Source organism: Mustela nigripes, chromosome 6 (assembly GCF_022355385.1).
Source record: "Mustela nigripes isolate SB6536 chromosome 6, MUSNIG.SB6536, whole genome shotgun sequence".
Classification (NCBI taxonomy): Eukaryota; Metazoa; Chordata; class Mammalia; order Carnivora; family Mustelidae; genus Mustela; species Mustela nigripes.
The window spans coordinates 68,128,329-68,136,275 of NC_081562.1; the positions used below are offsets into that span (position 1 = coordinate 68,128,329).

A 7,947-nucleotide genomic window follows, 5' to 3' on the forward strand; every position below is an offset into this window, starting at 1 on the left:
ACATCACCACTTCCTCATATCAGGGAGATCATATGATAGTTGTCTTTCTCCGCTTGACTTACTTCGCTAAGCATGATACGCTCTAGTTCCATCCATGTTGTCGCAAATGGCAAGATTTCATTTCTTTTGATGGCTGCACAGTATTCCATTGTGTGTATATACCACATCTTCTTGATCCATTCATCTGTTGATGGACATCTAGGTTCTTTCCATAGTTTGGCTATTGTGGACATTGCTGCTATAAACATTCGGGTGCATGTGCCCCTTTGGATCACTACATTTGTATCTTTAGGGTAAATACCCAGTAGTGCAATTGCTGGGTCATAGGGCAGTTCTATTTTCAACATTTTGAGGAACCTCCATGCTGTTTTCCATTCATTTTGTTAACATTTTCTCCTGTGAGCTGCTCTATAGCCACCAGACAATTTTACTGTGCAAATTCTTTGCAAATTTTGCCTTGTCAAAATGTGAATTGTATGAGGGATGAAATGATTAAAAATTGCTTTTTTTTTGTACAACAAACAACACTTTCAGAAAAATCATGCTGATATTAACTGCCATTGCTCTTCCATTTTGCTCCCAAGAATTGTTTGAATGTATACACTCCATCTTTATATATATCAAGAAGTAGAAATATAAATAATGATTTTTACCGTTAACAAAATAGTGATTTCAGGGGCGCCTGGGTTGCTCAGTCATGATTTCATGGTCGTGGGATCAAGTCCCTCATCAGGCTCCCTGCTCAGTGCACCTCCTCTACTCCCCCTGCTTGTGTTCCCTCTCTTGCTGTGTCTCTCGCTGTCAAAAACCAAAACAAAAAACCAAAATAGTAATTTCATATAGTAATATTTATATCATGTGAAAAATAAAATGTCATATGGGTGACTACCTTAGTTCTAGTACTATCTTGCCTGCTTCATTTTGTATTTTCCCTGTGCTACACTATAACATATACATAAAATCTTTATTTTTTACTTGGAAAGCACTTTGAACATTCACATTTGAGCTAGAAGAAACCAAGTCCCAGCTGGAGACTGATTTGTTCCCTTTGGACATCTTCTCTAGGACAGAAACTCTTCTACACCTATTTGTGGTCCCAGTGCCTAGCCAGTAGATAAAAATCTATCAAATAGGAGGGTACATCTCTTAAAACCAGTATCTTTTTGATTCTTAATCAGTCCATGTTCTTCCCTGTATACTTATACTTCCCCATCTGTTTTTCTACTGCAAAATGGAAGCCCTCAGTTTCAAATTATGTGTAATGCATAGTTGCTGGTTATCATAATCCCATCCCCATCTTACAAGAAAGCCAAGCTCACCAGCATGTTAGGACAAGGAGATTATCTGGGCTGAGGACCAGTGGATATACCAGAATGTTCCTGAATAAATATAATTTCCATATTCAAGATGGATGGGGCTTTGTGCTTTTCAATATGTTGTTCATGCGTGTTTTGATTAAACTACAGAGTCAAGAGAGTCTGTTGGATCAGAGACTGTTTCTAGAATAGTATTTCTAAGCAGGGGTAGTTCCACCCTCAGGGGTGTTTAGGAAGTTTGTGAGGGTGTTATTGGTTATCACAGTGATTGGAAGAATGCTACTGGCCTTTAGTGAATGGGTCACAGAGATGCCGGGCATCCTGTGGTACACAGGACAGTTCCACACAGTGCTATTAAAATGGCCCACTCTGTTTTCCTATGGAAAAGCCACAGCTAAGCATAACTTTTTACATGTATACACAAAGCATTTTTGCATTGTCTTAACATCTAATGAATTTTCCAGGATTGCAACTATTACAGAAATTAAGAGAAAATCATGTTTAATTCAGAATTTGAGAAGAATTGTTCCCAACCTAATAACCATGTCACAAACAGCAGTCTCTCTTGTAGTATTTGAGTTTCCCATCAACAGACCTGCGTTTACATATCTGTACTTGCGACTGTTGCATTTATGGTATAGGCATACCTCAGAAATAATCACTGATCACAAATCACTGTAACAAATAATAATGAAAAAGTTTAAAATGTTGTGAAAATTACCAAAATATGAGACACAAAGTGAGCAGATGCTGTTAAAAAAAAAAAAAAAAAAAAAAAAAGGTATGAAGAGACTTGTTTGTTGCTGGGTTGCCACAAACTTTGAGTTTGTAAAAAAATAAAAAAAATCACGGGATCTGCAAGTGCAATAAAGCTAATAAACACAATATGACGAGGTGTGCCTAGAAAGGCACAAGGGTCTAGCTGCTTCATTATGTCTTATCATTTACATATTTAAGTTCCTGTCTCTCTGTTATAAAATATTTTTCTTTTATTTCTTTCTGGTGTCCTTGTTGAGAATAGCCTGTTTGAGGATGGAGGAAGCCCCGGGCAGAAGCAGGAAGACTTCTTAGGAGGCTGGTGCAGTTATTCGGGTTGGCAGTTACAGTAGGGTAGATAGAGACAGAGCTAACAGGATTTCCTGACAGATTAGATATGGGTTATGAGAGAAAGAAGTCAAGGATAACTGGAGGCATTTGGGCCTAAGCAACTGAAAGGATGTATTCTAGTTGCTTTGAACTGAGATGAAAGAGTGTGGGTGCCACAGATAAGGGGTGGAGGGTAAGTGTAAGAGTTCTTTTCAGACACGTTGAGTTTGAGATGTCTACTGGACATCAGAGTGGCAATGTTGACTGGGCATCTGAATGTGAGGCTGAAGTTCAGGGAGGGGTCTGAGCTCGAAATACATGGGAATTGTCAAGTATGTGGCATTTCAAGAAATGATCAAGTTGAATGAAATCACCAAAGGAGTGAATATAAATGGACGAGAGTAAAGGACCTATGATTGAGATTTGAGATTCTCAAATAAAGCTTCTAGAGAAGAGATTAAGAAAGAACATCAGTGGGATTAGAGGAGAAGCAAGAAGAGAGTACAGGTATTCTGGAAGCCAAATGAAGAAAGAGAATGATAAGTTGACTCTTAGATTTAACAATGAGCTAAACATGATGGATAAGCTTGATTTGGATGGAGCAATGGGGGTGCGAGCCTAACAGGAAAGAACTCAGTGGAGAATGGAAGGTGAGAATATGAAAAGGGAGTAAGATATGGAAGATAGCTGGTGGGGGGAGTGGTTCAGAAGGAAGTTGTTTTTGTTTATGATGGGAGGTATAGCTACTTATTTATTATTTAATCCACTATAAAAATCAAAGTAGATTGTGATGATGCTGGAGCTGATATAAGGAGACTGGCATCCTGGTTAGCCTTGGTGGGCCTGTGACTGCACTACTGGTTTTCCAAGCATCTGGTATGCCACAGCCCTGGAATGGCCAAACTGATACGTAATAGACTTTGAGACCCTGGGAGCAGAAGGCTCTCTCACTTGCCAGTGTTTCTTCCTCTTTTGTTTAGGAAAGTTGATCAGGCACTAGCCAAGGGTTTAGGTTCTAGCCAGATACTAAATTAGAAATTAGTGGGAAATTAGAAGGGAAGGCAGAACCAATTCCTTCTTCGTAGGCAACTGTCTGAGAACAGCTAAAGTGTGTCCTTCTTGTCCACTTGGAACCATCTTAACCATTTTGACTTGTAGGCAGACTGTCACAGGGCCTTTAGAATAAGGAAAGTGAAGCACCTACAAGGGCAAAAAATATAAGGAGGCACTCACTTTTAGAGTCATGCAGATACGATGTTGACACTTGAGAATGATGCCTCCTTGCATCCTTTTGTACCCTAGGCACCTTGCTTGCTACACACCCCCCAATTCCCCTGGTCCTGAGAATGGGCACTGTGATTTAAGGAACAATAGAAAACTCTCTCCCTAATTATCTCTTCTCATATTACCAATTGGTGATTAATGTGCTTTAGTCAGTCTGATACTCCTCTTCTTCTTCCATATCTGGTTGACTTTGGTGACAAGCAAACATGAGGAAGACTTGGTAAAGAAGAAAAGAAATGCTTCTGGGCTGAAAAATTCTATTGTTAGTGATGAGGCAGAGTAGGGAATGATTGGTTGGGGCCTTTTGGCTAGGAACATGAAATTTTGGATACATAAGAGACTGGAGAGAGGCAACTGGGGGATAGAAGGGAGACTGGTTAGGATCAATCAGTTTTGTTTACGTAGACTAAAATAGAAACTGTCCCTCTCTAGCTTAGTACATTTGTCATTTTTTTAAGAGTTTTAAGGGCCTTGGTACCATTTTGTCTTTCCATCTGTGGAATCCAAGGGTGATAGGAGGTGTTCACTTACCTTTTTGGCCCTAAGAATTGAGTTTCTTGTTCTGCCCAGTGCAGATCTGAGAAAGATTTTGTGAGGTCATCTGAAGAATTATCCACCTTTGTACCTCAGAAACTGAAGGAAACCTTACAGCAATATCTGTAGAACCTAGAGGATTCTCAAGACTTTGTGTCCTGGAGAATATTGTCAGGTGGTCTTGTGCTTATAGGCTCTGAGGAAGCCCTAGTGATAAAAGTATAATAGAGAATCACAGGCCATCTTGATTATACTATCTGAGTTTTGACAGATTCTCAAATGAGGAACATTTAGCACCAAATATGTAGAGGTGGTGCAGATGTGCTTGTGTACAAAATGAGAGTCAGCTGAAGGAATAGTGGGCAGAGAGAGACATAGATGGCTGTGCGGAGCTTCCATCAGGAGGAAGTGTCTAGAGGGGCAGGCAGCAGACACACTTGGAAGAGAAAGGGTGGGCGTGGTTAGAGATATGGTCAGTGATTCTCTTATAATTGGGAATTTGTTGATTATAGGACTAAGGAAAAGCCCACTGAACTTAAAAGTAACAAAAGTTTTCTTCATTTTAAAGTGGCTCATGGAATGGCAAAGAAGTGCATGACTAATCATGAATGAAATAAAAGGTAACTGACTAATGATCCTATTTTTTTTTTTTTTAGATCTGGAGGTATTTCACTGCAAAAGTTAAACCTTTATATATTGCAGCCACATATGAATCAATCTGGGAATAGTACTATCAGATGACAAGTTTTTATTGCAGTTTCTTTTGGGATGAGAGCTGATGCTGCTTTAGTTTGTTTTTCCACATCTCAGAGTCCACAGTCATATGCTCATGGAAGGAAGTCCTTACTGAAAATAGTAGATATTTGACTTTATTCTGTACTTTGAGAATTTCCCAGAACTTATTTTCCAAAAAATTAGTCAAGTATTTCCGAGAGGAGCTTTCTTCTTTTTCATAAACAGTATTATTTTTGTTAGTAGTAGTTACTTTTCTAGGTCCTTGCTTCCTCTTTACCTGTAGTACCACAAATAGCGGAGTCAAGTAAAAGTGAGGACATAATTAACTGAGAAATGGAGACTCACCCATGAACTTCATTTTAAATCTAGTATCTTTAAATCTTTTGTTATTATATGTGTGGCAAATAGTAGACCTTTAGTAGTAAATGCTTTTTTGAAACCATTGAGTATAATGTACATTTTGCTTAATTACTTCTTTTATTAGATGGTAGAGTTTATTAGTTCATGATTTGAGGTCTGGTTGCAGATGGCCTAGATTCAGATGCTGGCCTTACTCCTAAGAAGTTATGTGATCTTGGGCAAGTTTTGTAACTTGGCTGTGCCATGGTTTCTTCTTATAAAAAGTAGGGTAAATAATAGTACCTACCTTTTAAGATTATTATGAGGACCAAATAAATTGATATACTCAAGGCACTTAGAACAGTTCCTGGCATATGAGAGGTACTTAATAAATATTACAAATGACTTTAACAAAAGCTGTCAGGCATTTAATATTTAAAAAGTGAGAAAACCAAATCTCTGCTTTTTTCCCCCAAATAGCACTGTAACTAGCAATGAATACTGAGTGTTGGTTGTGTGAATTTTAGATAAGCCTTTTTTAGCTTCCTGTGTTTCTGAAGATGGAGGAATAGAAGTCATCTTCCTCCTATCTGGCCTCATATCATTATATCACTCTTGACACACTCTTGACACTGTGTTTATATATTATTCACATTTTTGCTAATCATGTAAGTGAGTTGAGTTTTTATAAATTTGTGGGGACTCTGATTAGTATTGGGGGGTATTCTTTGTCCATGATGTTTCTTTCCATGTGTTTGGAGTGGTGGATTTGTTCCATTTTCATGCTCTGTCCCTCCACCTAAATTAACAGAATCAAAATAAAGGAAAGTGTACCTCCCAAAATAAAACAATGATGAGATTTCCATGTAGGCAGCAACATGTTATCCACAGGTTTCTTTGTTGCTAATAGGCGCATAGTCATAAAGGTGACAGAGTTCTCTTCATATGCAGTGCCCATAGGACTTCCCTCCCAGCTTCTCTCCTGCTTCCAGTAATCCAGTTGTATAAACACGTGGGAAAATGTGGCTTCTCTACTGATAACCACCTGATGGGACAGCACTTTGCTGTTCATACTGGTGAACACCTACTCATTTTAAATAGGTGAATTTAGGGTGATGCTCACAGCAGGCTAATGAGAAAAATATTCTTATCAGTATTCTACAGCTGAAAAAAATGAGCCGGCATGAGTTTAAGGGAGTTCAAGGTTATACAATTGAAATACACAGTGAACCCAGGTCTGCTGACTACTTAAATCCCATGTCCTTCTCATTTTATTGCTTTCTCATCAGAATCCCTCAGGCTCAGTAAAATATAATAGGACCTGAAATAGTAGCCAAGACTATTCATTAGAAATCATAATCACAGAATTAGAATTTCAAATAGCATAAGATTTGATACCATATTTAACTATTGAAAAGTTTACTTTTTATAATAAAAGGCCCTACTTTCTCTTTAGATATATTGTTCATTTTTCCTGGTAATATAACCTAAGCATTTTCTAACTAACTTTAAATTTTCAAAGAATTTTTTTCATTACATGTATACTTTATCATGAAAGTAGATTTTATGTTGATAGAAGTCTTTTTTCTTTCAGTGTGGCTAGTGTTGAGTAGGCCTAGATTGACTCTGAAATTCTTAGAAGAGTATAATTACCAGTTCTTATCCTGCACTTGGTAGGTAGGTGAGTGATCTCAGGAAGAATAAAATGGTTCTATTTTTGTAACCATTATTTTTCTAAGCCTCATTCTGAGTAAATGACACATTTCTATATTGCAGGGAAAAACCTCAGACCTGTAGCATTGGTTTGGAGAATATGAGAGTGTGGACCTATGTAGCCTCACAGAGTTGTGTTCATGTGCCCGGCCTGAGCTGCCAGTGCCACAGATACAGCCACAGAGGCCAGTGCCATTATGTCCAGTGACTCGCTAAGGGAAAGCTCCCTCACTGCAGAAGCAGGCCTTTGGCAGAGAACTGCCTATCTCAAGATCACGTTCAGTGATGAGCCACTAATGAGTTCTGAAAGACCCGAACTCCTGTAGTAATAGTAGTAGCTACTTTTTATTAAGCAATTACCGCATGCCAGATTGTATTTAAGTCTTCATGTTCATTGTTATATAGCTTTGACAAATTTAAGGATGATCATTCCCACTTTAGAGCCAAGGAAATTAGTAATTTGTTTAAAGTTGTAGAGCCAAGAAGTGGTGGGGTCAGGATGTGAATTCAGGGCTGACCACTAAAACGTGTTCTTAACCAGCAACTTCCACATGAAGGATGATGAAATACGTCATGTGTGTATACCTGTGCCCATAGCAGGCATAATTAATTGCTCATGGTATGTGTTCCGGCCGAGCTGATAATCCTTTCTTATATTACATTCTTGGCATCTGTAGTCAAACAATCAGACTTTTAACAGGCAAGGTAAAATATACTCTAAATATGTCTCTATTAACTTCCTCTGAAATTTCAGTGGTTTGTTGAAATTGGGCCAGTTTGCTTTTGGGAATAATAAAGTAAATTGTGGTTTTGATTTGTATTTCCCTGATGCCGAGTGATATGGAGCACTTTTTCAAGTGTCTGTTGGCCATCTGGATGTCTTCTTTGCAGAAATGTCTGTTCATGTCCTCTGCCCATTTCTTGATTGGATTATTTGTTC

General features: G+C 38.3%; 1 protein-coding gene across 4 annotated transcripts in view; it reads right to left on the reverse strand.

The window, feature by feature from the left end:
• Positions 1–7,947, reverse strand: part of RASSF8 (Ras association domain family member 8) — a 128,600-nt gene that overhangs the window by 65,772 nt on the left and 54,881 nt on the right. The gene's annotated exons all lie outside the window — the stretch shown is intronic.